At 38.6% G+C, this 16,607-nt stretch overlaps 1 protein-coding gene across 3 annotated transcripts in view; it reads left to right on the top strand.

Moving 5' to 3' along the window:
• Window positions 1–16,607, top strand: part of EPHA6 (EPH receptor A6) — a 510,145-nt gene that overhangs the window by 334,757 nt on the left and 158,781 nt on the right. The window lies entirely within an intron of this gene.

Here is a 16,607-nt window from a genome sequence, read left to right as displayed (position 1 = left end):
GGTTAAAAAAGAATCTATAACATCCCTTGGCAAGGAATTCTGCAGCTTAATTTCACATTTTGTTAAGAATCACTTCCTTTCAACTTCATTTGATGCTGTCTAGTTTTTGTGCTGCAAGAAGCAATGATCACTCCTTGTGTTTTCCATATCATTCATGATTTAACCTTCCATTGCATCCTCCTTTTCAGACTGGAAAGCCCAAATCTTTTCTGGAGTCACTTATGTGCAAGTCATTCCACAACTTCAATGTACTAACTGTTGTAGCTATTTTCTGAATCCTGACATGTACTAATACATAATTTTTGAGATGAGGGGACCAAAATTACCCATGATATTCAAAATGTGTTTGAAATGTGGACCTGTGCTGTGTTTTCCTTTCTTTGTAATCCCTAACATTTCATTTAATCTTTTTATTACAGTTAAGCACAGACCTGGCATTTTCATAGATCTATTTATTACAATTCCAAGATCTTTTTCCTGGGTGGGAATGGTCAGCTCAGAGCTCATTTTACTTATGAAATTTGATGTTCTTTTCCTTAGTGCATCACTTTCTTCTGAATTTCATCTGCCATTTTATTATCCAGTCAGTCCTTCCATAGTTCTTCACAGTTAGTCCTCCTTTTGTACTACCCTGATAAGTTTTAGCAAACTTTCTCATCTCACCAGATCATTCATGAGCATCTTAAACAGCACAGGATAAGCGAAATGTACAGCAGGAGTTTCCTGGTGATGTTGTTCCACTGTAAACATAAAGACCATTTATTCCTGCCTGCTGTTTTCTAGCTTTATCCATTTATATATCCATGTAAAGACCTTCCTTCTTTTAAGAGACTTTGGTGAGGGACTTTGTCAAAGGCCTTTAAGAAATCCACATAGTCTATATTAAACGCACCCCCTTAACCATATGTTTGTTGATGCCTTCAAAGAACTCAATAGGTCATGAAGCATGCCTTCCCCTTAAAAAATCAAATATTTAATCACCCCTGGTCAATCCCACGTACCTGGAAAGCCACTAACCTGAACACCAAGCAGCTCCCTGCTAGGGCTGACACAACTGCGAGGAGCAAAGATTAGAGCCTTAGAGACAAGGTGGTGAGCGAGAGTTAGAGTTGAGGCCAAGGCACGCTCCACTTGACCCAACCTCGGGCCTCTCCCAGGGACCGGAGATTGTAGCATCAGTGAGGGTTAACTGTGACTAAAGCCCTACAAGCTTGCCAGGTTGCCCATCCGGCAGAGGTGGGGGCACAGGAGGCTGCAGGACTCTTGCCTCTAGAACTGCACCCCACTCTCCATCAGGGCTGGAAGTCAGTCAGGGAACTGGGGAGCTGGGGGCAGCCCCACTGTGCTCAGCTTGGGGCATCCCGCTCACGCAAGTGGTGCTGCTTCTCTCAGCAGCCTGCAGTGCTCTTCTCAGAAGGGCTGTCCAATTTACCACACTGCCATGTGCATGCACAAGCAGTGCATTTGAGATTATGGCTCCAAAGATTTTTGGATTTCTGTCAGCTTCTTACATTGAAGTACATCTGTCTTCAAACTCGAGGAATGACTTTCACTTTTATCATCTCGTGTAAATAAAAAATTCAAGTATGCTTCCTCTGAGATTTTTTTCTCTTACTTTATGAAACAAGTTCTCCATAAAGCAAATTCCAAACAAGAGCTATGTTTATGTAGGGTTATATTTTTGGAGTTCAGTAATAAAAAATAATACGAAAAATACAGGAAAACCTAATTTAATTTCTTATTCTAAGAATAGCTCAGATTTCATGTTCTCATATTCTGAAATCAGAAAGGTACATTTACTTGGCTTTTTTTTAAAGCAGAAAATGGAAAACATAGCAATCTGGCTTCTATTGAGATTTTTTTTTCCATAATACTGCTTTATATGTAAATATGTATTATACGTAGAGAAAAAACACTGCATTCACTTATTACCTTAATGAGAGAAGTTTAGATGGCTTGGTAACAACGTACATATGAGAAGTCTTATGAACTGATTACGTAGAATATGGAATGTTTCAGACTCTGAGAAAAGTGTATATATAACACTTGAAATAGAATTACGATAACTGAATATTTCAATTATGTATTTATCATAACAATAATTGTATTTACAAATGATTATTCTGAACCCTAAACTGTCCACAAATAATTCTTAAACATATAAAATTTTCTTAATTATTTTATCAAGCTGTTTAAACATTGAAATGTATCAACTATTTTCTTCCTTGCTAGTTCCGATTACTTGAGAATGCTAAGAAATATCTCCTATCAGCTATTTTGTATTACTTTTGTATTCAGGATTGTGTGCTTACAAAACCATCATGTAATAGTGATTATTGTTATCTTGGAATCTGCAGCACCATTCTTGTGTTTCTACCTATTTTAAAAGGAAGCAAGCAATGTCTTTGAAATTGGTATATAGATGTTATAACAGGATTATACCTGAATACCTGCTGGGAGGTTCTGAAGCAAAAGATTGCATTCTGAAATGTTTAATACATTGTGTTAGAGATATTACATAACGATGTCAAAGTTTATAGAATACAGTAGGGGTAGTGTGATTACGATCTTAAAAAAAAAAAAAAGCAGTAAGGTTTTTTTGTGAATGTGGATTAAAGGTGAGAAGTTTCTACCGGTTGAGGAAAGAGAACTCAGTGTTTTATAGGCCTTTCTGTACTTGTATATAGTTATGAGCAAAATTCATTAGCTTTTATGTCAGTGCAGTTACTGGTGTGTAGATATGCTTGTGTGGAAGACATAGCTTAAAGATAAAATTAATGCATGAATATAGAGATAGACAGTATGTTTTAAATATGCAATTGCACACATCATAGCTATATATTCCTTCCACTATTCTGTTGTGCAGCTCCACTGACCTTAGTGCTTGAGGGACAAATTAGGACCGTACAGTAGATGCTTCCAGCTGAAGAGGTGCATTAGCAGAGAGGCACGGTATGTTTGAGAAAGCGCTCAACAATTAGCAGGTCCTTGGTGGGGGAAGAGTAACATTTGTCTTACAGAACCGGGAGGCACCTTGCGACCCAGCTCTGTCTTTACAGTCTAGCCACTGAGAAGAGATGCAGAACATGGACCAGACAGGCTGAGGTCATAACACTTTTAAGATGCACCATTTTATAATCTTCAGAAGAAATTTAATTGTTAAATTTCTCCTGCTAATTGTTAAATTTCTCCTGTAGAATTTTGTTATGTTCTCTAAAGTCTTGTTTCACTGTTTGAGAAGTTAGTGGTGCAGAATTTTTTTTGGAGGAAGGAAAAGTCATCTGTCTCTGGGCAAGCAGCACTAAAAAACAAAATCCCATACAGCCCCTGAGGATATGTTTCTGAGCCTGAGTTACTCAGTGGAGCACCAAAGAAGGTGTGGGTGTTCAGTAACTTTAGATATCTAAGCAGGGTGCTCTGCCTCTCCATCTGGAGGCACTATGTGTCTGCACTGTTTATACAGGGTCCTGATGCTCCTAACTTCATAGAATCATAGAATCATAGTGTTGGAAGGGACCTCTGGAGATCATCTAGTCCAACCCCCCTGCCAGAGCAGGGTCATCTTAGAGCAGGTTGCACAGGAACACGTCCAGGCGGGTTTTGAATGTCTCCAGAGACAGAGACTCCACCACCTCTCTGAACAGCCTGTGCCAGTGCTCTGCCACCCTCAACGTAAAGAAGTTCCTCCTCATGTTTAGGTGGAACTTCCTATGCTCAAGTTTGTGCCCATTACCTCTTGTCCTGTCCCCGGGCACCACTGAAAAGATCCTGGCCCCATCCTCCTGACACCCACCCTTTAAGTATTTATAAGTGTTGATAAGGTCTCCCTTCAGTTGTCTTTTTTCCAGACTGAAGAGATCCAAATCCCTCAGCCTTTCCTCATAAGAGAGGTGTTCCAGTCCCCTAATCATCTTGGTAGCCCTTTGCTGCACCCTCTCCAGCAGTTCCCTGTCCTTCTTCAACCGGGGAGCCCAGAACTGGACACAGTACTCCAGGTGTGGCCTCACCAAGGCAGAGTAGAGGGGGAGGATGACCTCCCTCGACCTGCTGGCCACACTCTTCTTGATGCACCCCAGGATGCCTTTGGCCTTCTTGGCCACGAGGGCACATTGCTGGCTCATGGTCATCCTGTTGTCCACCAGGACTCCCAGGTCTCTTTCAGATGAGCTGCTCTCCAGGAGGTCAGCCCCCAACCTGTACTGGTGCATGGGGTTATTCCTCCCCAGGTGCAGCACCCTACACTTGCCCTTGCTGAATTTCATGAGGTTCCTCTGTGCCCAAATCTCCAATCTGTCTAGGTCAAACTTCAGTTATTCCCGTTGAATTAGATGCCTAAAGTAACTGACAGTAGATGATCTGAATACCCTGCCGTAAATATAATGGGAACTGAGCAGCAAGTGAGGATGATAGTAAACGCAAAGCTGTTACAGTTAGAGGAGTTCCTTCTCAGATCAGCTGAATCCTCTTTGTCAGGTTCTCTTGGTCAAAACAGCCTTTCTTCCTCAAGATTTTTTGCATTCAGACTAAGTGGAAATTTTTGGAAGGACATTTCAGGGGAAGATCAATTTGCATAACATGAGCGGTTACAAACCCAGTCACAATATATCTGACCACCCATGGCATGAGTAGTTAAGTCAACACCACAAATACTTTGTGATCATGATCATTAACGAAGCATAGAAAATTCTGATTCATGGCAGAGTTAACATGATGGCTCAGCAAATTAATGCCATTGATGTGGGTTTCCTCAAAATGATAACGAGTGTATTTTAGGATGAAAAACTGCAATACATAAATAGCCTATTTGTTTTCGTTATTCTTTTCCATAAAGTTATCGGCACAGAATTATTCTCTGCAAGCAGAATAATATTTTTAGAAAACTATTATAAATTTACTCTGTGTGATTTATTTTCTTGATATTTTTAAATTTCCTATTTGATCACATTTTACTAACCCTTATTTTCTGAATAGTGTATATAAAGAACTAGTAGATCTGGAGTGCACACATCGGAATTTGTCAGGACCCTTTCATAGCCATGCCAAGATAGTATCCTCTAGATGTCCTTTAAGGAATTGCTACATGTGGGGGGTTATTTTTTTTCCTATATTAAAGATTCCCTTAATAGTTGCTGTGTTTCTGTGGTTGCTTTGCACAGGTTTCACCATGTTTGAGTACAGAGGGACTTGAGACAATTGCCTGTTGTAGAATATCGTGGGATGAATGTGACAGAAACAGAGATCATCGCCAATTACTGAGACATGGATCTGAATTAGGGGATCATACTGTTTGGTTTTGTTTGCTTGCCAAAGAACTTTAAACATCTTGTGTGAATACACTAATTTCTCAAACTTTACAATCAAACTCTAGACTCACAATTGAATCACAAAACAAAGCGTGATATTGGGCAAAGATAACTATTTAAAGTACTTAAGGAGGATTTAAAATGGGAAGTTTTACTTGATGAGAAGAGTAAAAGAGGCTGAACAATATTTTGCTCATGAGAGCGTTATTTTGTGTTATTCCAATGTAACAATATTACTTCTCAGCAATAGTGCGATACCAATGTCAAAACCTGATGATGCTTAACACCCATGTATACCTAAATCAGCTGTCAAACCGAAAGTTGTCTAAATTCTCAAATTCTGCTTTTGTGCACGCTCTGGATCGCCTCTGTTTTGACAGCATCAAGGACCTTGGACATGTAGCATGATTTAACTCTAAATCTCATTTTGAGGATCAGGCACTTCAAAGTCAGACCCTGAAGCACTCAGCTCTACACCACTAATGTACTATGTGGGTGTGAGCCATTAGTTCTTACAAGCAACTACCCAAGCTGCATCGCTGGGTGTTTTCTCACTGTAGAATTTCTGCGGTGCAGGAGACTATTTAGGGATAGATAAAAGCTTATTTCAGAGGAAAGCTGAATGTAACAAACTTGCCTTTCTGTTTGGGACTGAGTTAAACAGAAGGCTCTCTAATCAGACAGTAAGTCTGAATTTCAAAAGGTTAATCTAGTCCATTATTTTCTTTCTGAAAATAAGCAATAAGGGACATTGATGGAAGAAAATAGGGAAAGTATCAAATGATACTTCTCCTTATGTACTCTTCCAACTCCCAGCAGTGTTCAGAAGCATGTTAGTTAATAAGGCATGTTTTCTTTGTTTCTTGCCTGAATGTCTGTTCACTTCCTAACTTTTGGAGGCCACAAATTTTTTGTGGTCCTCTCTAGAAAATGACCGGTGCAAACTCTGAATGCATCAGCAGGTCACCTAGACTTTGTCCCTTGGACAAAAAGAGGTTGTGAAGGGAAGGACAGCAGCGCTCAGCTTCCCTCCTCAAACCTTCCTGCTTTTTCTTTCCTTTCATACTTTTCTTGTGCTGGTTTGTTATAGAGATAGGAGATGAAGAATAGACTTGGAAAAAACCTACAAGGGCAGAGTTCAACATGCAGAATGTTGAAGAACACAGAAACTGGTAAAGACAGTGCCAAGAAAAAGAATAGAAATACCAAAGGGGCACAAAGGGAAGAGTTCTGAGAATTCAGAGGCTCTTGTTAAGAGGGCAGTCATCAGATAATGAATTTCTTGGAAATAAAAGACAGGCTCCTTAAGCAAAGTGGTGGACTGATCTGGAAGTGTGAATGCTCAGGTTTCTTCCTCACCTGGATCTCTGACAGGAAATTGTCTATCAGTGCATAAGCTTGGATATGTGTAATAAGTGTAAAACCACAAGCTTCACGACATGAGCTGACTAGTAGCTAATAGTTGAAGAAGCTTCCCTTTTGAAATCTTATTCCATAATTGACCAGGATTCCACAAACCTTCCTTTGAAACACCTTTTACTGCCCATTGTCTGATCGAATTCCTAGGCTGCTCTGTTTTCTTGGTGTTTTAATTTTTATGCAAGTAAAAAAGATGAAAACTCTTTAGGTCCCAATGGTTCTTTAGCTATGGGGAGTTTTGTCTTTGTGAATAAAAGAGACTCAATCTTCTTGAAAGAGAAAAACACAAAAAAAGGCATTTATTTTTCAAATGCATTTAATATTAGGGTGACATGTTTTCAGAATATATGAATACAGTAGTCCAGAACGAGCCACTGCTGCTTCTGAACCTCAGATCACAGATGTAACAGAAGTTAGAGGTGAGACAGGCTATCCATCCATTCCACCTGGCTGCTGTTTACTTTTAGGGTTTATTTGCCCTGAAGCCTTCAAGTGTCATTGCTTCTATCTCTCACCTTGAGAACCTATCCTCAGACTTAGAGGTGTGCAAACATCCCTGTGATCTAACTAATAAAAGACACAAATGCTCTCTCACTCCAGAGTGTGTTCCCTGATATTTTGCCTATGGTTTCTTGATAACTTGACCGTGCTACTTCTATTCATTAATTCTCTCCTTCTGCCATTCACAGAAAGCAGGAGCAAATTACTGCAACTTACCTTTGTAGACTGTTATTTGCACATAAGCAGTGTGCATCATCTTTTCTTAACCTCACCTCATCAGTCTCCTATTAATTGTTCTTTTCCAGTTCTTTGTATCTTTCCATTGTGTTTCCAGCACAGCTCAATACTGTCTCAGTACCTTCTGCAAAGAGTTAATGAGGCCAAGCTAATGCAGGTGTATTAGTTTCAGTATACAAGCTAACTGGCTAACTCAGGTATGTCTATGCAACACTGTGTTGGGTCATATAGATATACCCAACTGGAAAACCACATAATTTACAATGTTGGCATATCTAAAATTACTCTTGCATTGCTCTAGAGGTCACCTTTAAAGATCCATGGCTGATTTTGTACTAAGCTTCTGTATTAATAGTAGTGATGCATGTCTTGAACGCTGTGGCTGAAACCAGGGGATACATTTGATCTCCTGGCAGCCATCTCAAAGTCCAGGATCTCAACAGGCAGCTCCAGTGTGCAATCTGTGCCACCCTAAGATGGCATCTACGACAGGTATGACAAATTGCCCTTTGGAGTTGCCAGTCTCCTTCTAACTACAGAGGGAATCGAAGGCAACTTGCCAAAACTAAAACCCAATTTTTAAATTAAATGAGTCAAGTAAAATGAATTCCACCCTCTTTGACTAGAGATTGAACACCTAGCATACATTTGACAGCAACAGTGCTTTTCAGTGATTCATGTACATCAAGTACAAACCAGTGACTTACTGGCATTTTAGAAGTGTTTTTCATTGTCTGTATGCCAGAGTTTAAAAGGGTGTGCTTTTCTGCTCATAGGTCTACATATAAAAGATTTAAAAGATACTTGGACCCTATGTAAAACAGAGGTAGACCAAACTATTGCATTTATTGTTATCTAATGATTCTTTGTAATGAACAGATGAGAGCACACTTTTGGAACCTTTTTAGCATATATATTATATATTTTATAGCATATAGTATGTAGTTTTGTTGGTAACATCACTGGGATCATTTATGAAGGCATGTTTATTTAGCATCACTATTATTTATAAAATGCTTTCTCAAAATCAACATTTGTGGGGAAATTGTTTGGTGATGTACATTTTAAGTCAGTATCAGATGTGTCTCCATGCACTTACACATATTCACTCAAAATGTTGAAGTACAGTAGCTCTGACATTCTCTGCACATGCCAAGAAACACAGCTTTTACAGAAGGTTCACAGAAGATGTTCAAATAAAATATTCATGATCTTCTTGCTAAAAGAAAAACCTCTTTCAGACCTGTAAAGTACTGTTTGACAGAGAATGACCTACAATCTGATGCAGTCTCATATTTTTATATAAACAAGAGCAGGAAAGATTTGCTGAAATGAGTGCACGTTTTAGGTTTGTCTTTGTTACATTGCAGGATGAGTGGCAATTAATGGAGTGAAAAGACTGCAGATTTCCTAGTGCTTTTTAACCTGCTTATTTCATTTTCAAACTTCTGAGATCAATTTAGCAGCGGGAAGTGCTGCAGTGCAATTTGGTTCCAGTTGACCCCGGAGGGGTTGCTGCTGAATGAGACTTACTTACAGCTCTGTTTCCATAATGACACCTTGCTGCAATAAATGACGCCTTCTTAACCTCAAGTTGTATTTCCAATAAATTTATAGCAATTCCCAGGTTACACTAGGAGGTTGAAAACAAAGTTCTCTGGAGAAATGTGTCACCACGGGTTGTCCCCACATCGTAGGGCACCCAGCAGTGCTGGCATGATATTTATAACTTACATAACAGATTGGCTGGAACACATCTTTTTTCATGCTGATTAACACCATTATAGTAGCAATCTGAATCTCCTGATAAACCAGTTTTTCCCAACTCCTCCTCTTTTAGCACAGGTTTCCTAAAAATGAAACCCTACAAGCCATTCTGCCTTTATTTTTAAGAGGAATCCTGCGTGTCAGGAAGCTCCCCAGGAGAGCACACACCAGTTTCAAATAGTATGTGCCACTGGCCAACAACCAGTGGCTTGCCGCACACAATGTCTAAGTCAGAAGGAACAGTGAACAGTACAACACGTAACATTTGAGCTTGTGAAAGCAGCAAATCTGATCGTTAAGGATACAGAGCATAGTATTCTGTTAATTCCGCTGTAGGTACCACAACAGGGTTTATATTCGTTGTAAGTGGTGATAGGAAGGGAAGTGATTTGCCTGGGGGGGACCTCTTGCATCAGATAGTGACATCAAATAGTCTGTTACAAAACAAAATGCCTGGAAGAAGCAAACGAAATGAAGGGCTTTTTTTCCCCAGTTACCATGTCCTTGCTGTGCCATTCAGCCACATATGTTGTTGCTACCGGATGTGTGCTGATATGCCAGTGCCACATGACCATAGTGTTGTCTTCTGTCAAACAAGGACAGAGAAGCTCTGATTTTGGGAGATCTGGTCCCTCAGGAATCCTAGTGACCTATTAGGTCTTTAAGCCACTTACTGTCTCCTGCTGCTCCATCAGTAAAAGGCAATTGAAGGGAGCCAAGAATCTGCTTATTCTGATGCAGATCCCTTTGGTTATCAGGGGGCATTGATTTGACATCATTTCCATTTATATGACAGGCAACCCTCTAGAGTTTTACGGATATTTTTTTTTTGTTTGCCTGGGATTCCTGGAATCACACCCTTCGACCAGGTTTGTTTGAACTGAATTTATTTGACTTGCTTCAGGAATACAGAGCATTTACAGTAACTCCTTAAAATATACATATATGTAAAACATTTGTGTAATTTTTTTAGCTGCCGTTATTTAAAGAAACATGCTATTAAAATATTTTAAATTGTTCACTGTGTTGTAAATTATGCCAGATACCTCACAATACTTTTTAACTCTGAGGGTTTTGCACATATGCCTTCTCAGAGATAACAGAACATCCACACAGGCTTACTGAGAGCTGATAAGGCTTTATTTTATACAATTGCTTTTAGGTATCTTGTACTATAATTCATTTGGAGGAACCAGGGACTGAGCAGGTCCTGTTAGAAGTGAAGATCTAGGAGTGCTGCTGTCTCAAGCTTGCAAAATAATGAATGACAGCACATTCTGTAAATGAAAGAAAATCTGTAGTGTGGCAAAATCACATGAGTGAATAACTGCTGTCTTCATACATAGGATCAACAGTAGATGAGAGAGAAATTAAGCAGCAAGGAAGAAAGAAATGCGTTATGGAACATAGTAGGAAAAAAAATTATGCTGAATCTACATTTAGCCTGGAGGAAATCTGCAGGTTGCATCTATCATGACCTTTAGCCCACAACACTGTAGAAGAATCCATTTTTTTATAATGGCATTAGGTTCCCTTGGCTTCCATCCACCATTTCTGAGCAAGCGAAGAAAAACTGCAAGGGGAAAGACTTTAAAATGGAGGGAGAGCTGGTAATTATAGCTTGCTGGAGGCCTATTTTTCAGTAAATTAAGTGCTTCAAAAGAAGTATGCTGTTATGCGGTCTTTTGAATGCAAAGCTTTAGGGAACTAGTGTAAGAAAATAAAGTAAAAACATTATTTTTCACCCCAGACTTGTTAATTTGCTAGCTCTAATGCCTTGTCAGGAAAACTCCATGCTCAACTTTGAACTCCAAGGTTAGAGCCAGTAATAGTATCCCCTCCAAGCATTACAACTGTGGATTACCACTGAGATGATTAAGAAGATAAGGGACTCTATTATGTGAAGAATCAAGTAGCTTATCAAGTCACCATAGTAATTGGAAGCACCCTTGTATAGTAAGAAAAATTGAATTCAGCATAAACCCAAAGATGCTTCAGCCATGTGGACATCTTTAATATACAGAGAGATGGGTTATGAACTGTTTTTTTTATAAAAGTTTAATTTATGTTCATATTCCCATGATTTTTTCCATGTACATTTGTGCTTAATTTTTAGCCTTTTATGTAGACACACGCACACTTCTAACATGAAAGTGCACACATATTGGAAATAATGGAAGGTATTGACATACACATCGTACATTAGGGGAGCTCAGTCAAAAGATTAAAGAATATTTCTAGAGCACAACCAGAAAAGAATTAAACATAGGTCTCCTGAATCCATATCACATTCCTCACTCATAAAATAATCTCTCTCCCCTTCTCCTACAAAGATAGCAGCAGAAAGATTAGCAAGCAAACACAAAAGAAAAAAAGGATGAAATGCATCTCTACTAATAATCATATTGCAGGAATGAAGACCGCTGTAGATGATAGGCAGCATAACTACATCTTTGTCAGTTGACTGATAGTATGTGTCACACATGGCATTAGTAAAGAAGGCTGAAGGATTTTGGCCTCTTAGCTCCTCTGGTAAATCCTTCCTAGGTAAATAGCTCAAATGCTAATAATCCTGGAGGCATTATCATTGATCAGGAGATGTTGTTTCATTACTTCCAGTTCTGTTACCGGAGTAAAAAGTATCCCAGAAGAAAACATCTTTTTATTGCTTATTACCTTTCTTACAGACTTTCTAGAATCAGAAGTAAAATCAATATTTTTCATACTGTGTCCTGAAATAACAATTTTTCCAAGTGTGGGAAATTAGAATCTCGGACTTCATCTATTGCTATGTATAATATAAAATCATACTCAGTGTCCAATAGTATAGAATTTCTAATACGGTTACAGAACCTAGGCTGGAGAAACACTGTATAAATATAATAGCATTTTCTGGTATAGAGAAAGGTGCTAAGGTTGTTTTTACCATGCAGAAAAGCACTTGAAAATTGGATTTCAGTGCATCTCTATAATTAACAATTATAAATACCACATATATATGGTTTTACAAATATTTGACAGTCTTTTTTTTTATAAAGTATAGCCGTATTTATAAAGAGAAACACAAATCTAGACCACTTTTTCCTTTCAATCTGCTATTATAAGTAGTTTACAAAAGAACTTTCTGGTATTACAGCTAAGCAAAAGGAAAAACCATTTGCAAGTAAATGTACTTATACCATATTCTGTTTCATTAATTTCCTGAAATCTTTGTTGAATGGGTTTGGGGTGATTAGATAACCATAGCTTTCATAGAGTTGAGCATAGTTTACTGTGTGATTTAATTCGTGCCATTATCCTATGATATAAGCTTGAAAAAGTCCTTTTCTCTTAATGAACAGTCTTTTGTTTTCTGCCCAACACAGACATGAAACCCAAGTCAACCTAAATTAGTTCTCACAGCGTTGTGAGGACTTCCACCCTCAACTGTCCTTCCCTTAATGAAAGAAATTGTTCCCCAACAAGAGGAATGCAGGCTCCCTGGAGGATGTTTCGGCGGGCCTTCTCCTCTAACTATATTGTGTGAAACTAGAAGGGGTCAATTAATGAATTTTCAAAGAAAAGCAAAGTTGCTGAATGGGCCTCCGTCAGTTTTTTTCCCCAACTGCAGTTGGGAAGTGGCTGAGGTAGGAGAGAAAGAAGAGGCAGGTAGGGGTCTGGATTCCCTCCTCTACTGGGAAACCCCTACTCAGAACACATGTGATAAAGCCCTATATTTTGGGGAACGTGGTCTTTCCTGTGCCTTGAAGCAGGCAGAGGTCTCGAGCAACGAATAACATGTAATTATGCAATTCCAATTATTATTGGTATCAGTAGAGGTATAGAAACATCTAACTAAATTAGACCACGTTATCCGAAATGGCAGTATTTTACACCTTGAGACCCACACCTTGAGGCCTTCTCATGATGGTGGCATCCAAAGAAGTTGCAGTCCTCAATACAACCTGTGTACAGTTCAGATCACCCTTCCACTCCCTCCCCTCCAAATTTGTATCTGCCAGCAAATTTGTATGTGCCAGCCTTGGCCAAAACAGACGCAATGCAGCGGGTAAGGCGGGAAGAGAACAGTGGTGATGCAGCTGTTCTTGTTTGTTGCATGGTAGATTTTTTAACAAGTGATTGTATATACCTGGCAGCCAGTAAAAGGCCATTGAGCTGTCATGGTTTCTCTTCATCAAATGAATAAGACTTGAAATGAGATACCAGAGTGGTAGAGTGCTCCATGTACAGAGAGACATCAAGTGAGCTTTTGTCATCCGCTGCCCATGAGTCTGAAGCCTCTTCATAATGAATGAGGACCATGTCAAAGTTGTTCAGCCACGGAGACCAGGGGAGAAATGTTGGAAATTCTTTGCCTACTTTAAACAGTATGAAACAAGAAATTGGAGAATTAGAAAATGGACTAAAGGAAGAAAGCTTCAGAAACCCTACAGGTCACCTATTTCGAAATCAGACAGTTACAGATAATGGAAGTCAACTTCAGAAGAAGAGCAAGTCTTTAGAGAAATGACACTGGAATCCAATCATCATTTAAAATACACATTTTCTGCTGTTTGAGTAGCACGTGAGAAAAGGGTTTCTGAAAAAGAGAAGCCAAGGAGATTTAGAATAAAATAAGCTCACTCTGAGTTAAGGAATGAACTTTCATTATTCAGTACAAATTTGAAAAGACAAAGAAACTTATCAGACTAAATTAAATGAGGAGCTCACAGCATTGTAGATGACTCATCACAATTCAAAAAATTGATAACAGTGTAGAGGAAAACAGAGAGAGCAGATGGTGCAAAGAACCCTCACTACAAAACAGAGATCAGCGCTGAGCTCAAGAGCCAGAAACCATCCTTCAGCTTAGTACCAATGGCAAGAAAATGCTGCCATTAAAGTGATTAAAAGCCATGCTGAGCTTCTAAGGTTTTTTTTTTTTCAAATGGTTTCATTGGGTAACCAAATTAGAGCTCTCCTGCAGCTACTGGATTTGAAACAACTAATTAAAAGAACTTCCCGTTGATTCATCATAGGAACATGAGAGGAGTCTTTATAAATGGTCAAATAGGATTTACCTATTTTACAATTTTCCAGTTAAAAAGAGCTTTAATAACAAATGGATGGAATCTTTAGGGCCTAAGTAACTTCTGCTCTAGTGGGCAACTGTTATAAGAAGCTGAAATTTCTCTGTAGAAAGTATTGCTTTTAGTAGCACTTCACAACAACTAAAGAAACAGAAACTGTTTCTTTTAAAAGCTGCAGCTTTTAATTAATTGATTTGATTTGTCTGTTTCTTTGGACAATAAATTTCTGACTGGAATACTTTTCCTAAAAGTCATTATTTCCTCTGGGATGTGAAATTAGATAACTTCTGTATGACAAATGTAGGACCATCTTTCTGAACATATAAGAAATGGTTAATGGTGTCTCTTTTGTGTTTTTTTGTTAAAAAGCACACTTTTTTTTGCCCAGCACCCTAATACAAACACAAATACACTTCTCATACTCACAGCCTTATCTACATACCTTCGCATTCTGATTTAGGGGATGTAGTGCTGGCACGGTGCTACAGGTGTGATGTGAACCTTGCTGTATGGGGCTTTCAGTTTCAAGTGCAGTGCAAGCACAGCTGGTTTAGGAGAGGGTTGAAGTAATTTTCTTTCATAAATTTGCTACTGAGTTGTCTCCCAGGAAGAAGACTTGGGCTATTTCTTATACTGAACTTTTGAGAGGATCTTCTGTTGTGCTAGGACTGTGTTTTGACACGGGCTTACTCAAATGGAAGAGTTAGAGTGGTCAGCTTGGCTGAAAACACAAATTGCTGTATAAATTTGGAAATTGGAACACAAAATGCACCATATGTGGTAAATATGAAAAGCTTATAAAGGTTACGTCATAATTTGAAGAAGTGTAATATCAGTAATCTATATTTTAAAAGCCTAGAAAGGCCAAGAATATAATTATATCCACAGTTCCACCTGGTGTTTTCTTTAATCAAACTTGATCATTTTGCAAGGATTTGGTTGTCTGACCAGTGAACCCCCAAATGCAGTGAGAAGAAGCCATGATGTGCTGGGGAAGGTGGCCCAGCTGATGTCCCTTACCTATGAGCAAGGCACACGGGGTGTATCAGACATATCTGAAAGGTTGCTATTGCTTCCTCAAAAGCGCCTGCAGGTCACATCTCAATACCAGGGAGTGACTCAAACCAGCAAATAGTAAAGAAATGTATATGAGCAATTGCCCTCATAGGCTCTTGATTGGTGTTTAGCAAATACAAATCCATGCTTGCTAGTTCCTGTTTTCCTTTAAACAGAACAATCATTGTTCCCTGCTTGGAATAGCTGATTTTACCCCAGAGAAATATTATGAGAGCTCAGCTTCACCCTCAATTTCAAGAGTAAAACTTTCATTTTGACTGAGGGAGTAGATATACATCCTCAGGGATGACATTTTGGCCCAGAACCTATGAATGCTTTTTATTTATTTATTTGTATTTTCTTCTATTCTATTTCTTAAATCATGCTGTTTAAGGACTTCCTGAAAGATAGGTTAATCCTTCATTCAGCGTGGCAGGAATTCTATTTTCCTCTCATTCCCTTGCATTAGAGCTGTGGTTAAAATGGCATAAGTACAGGTGTAGGACAGTTTCCTGCGTAAGCTCTATTTTGTCTACTTAATGCTTTTGGTAGTTTTTTGTCATTCGGTGTTACATATTGGGTTGGGTTTTTTTTCACTTCAGAGAGGACTGGTCTATTATACCACAGAATAGTTATCCACAGGGGGATTGACAGTGGATGGAAGTTTATTTTCTCTCTTGGATAAATGCACTGTCACAGAGAAAAAAAATTTTATGTGCATGTCTGTGTGTAGAGTTTCCCTTTTTTCAAAGGAAAACAACCGGTTTTGGTTTCTTTACTGTTTGTTTGCATTCTATAATTTATTTATTGTTTTCATTTCTTAAACTTCCTGAAATATTTACAGGAAATAAAACTAAGACATGATTTTTTGTGACTAGAAACGGATACTTATTTTATTTTCCTAGGGAGAGTCTTTCATTCAAAAGATAAAAACAGAAGTCATAAAAATGTGTTATTTTTAAGAGACAGCTCCTTGGAAGCTTAGAAGAGATTGAGATTCATAATAGAGAATGGGGGAGAGTGTGTAATAAACTGGTATTTGTTAGTGGAATGACAAATAGTGAAAACTGTGCATCACTGGAAGAATAGTTTTTTTTATGGTAGCTGGTTTGTTCAGCTTACTCAGTTGTCTTCAAGATGTGACTGGTTTCGTTGTAACATTTGGGAAAGCTGCGCATCAATACTATTAAAGCAGCATTAGTGTCTGGAGAGTGTTAGACCTCCTTTGACACGCTTGACCATATTAATAAAATAA

This window comes from Rissa tridactyla, chromosome 1, assembly GCF_028500815.1.
Source record: "Rissa tridactyla isolate bRisTri1 chromosome 1, bRisTri1.patW.cur.20221130, whole genome shotgun sequence".
Taxonomy (NCBI): domain Eukaryota; kingdom Metazoa; phylum Chordata; class Aves; order Charadriiformes; family Laridae; genus Rissa; species Rissa tridactyla.
The sequence above is the reverse complement of the archived record's forward strand: the minus strand, read 5'-3'. Positions and strand labels throughout refer to the sequence as shown.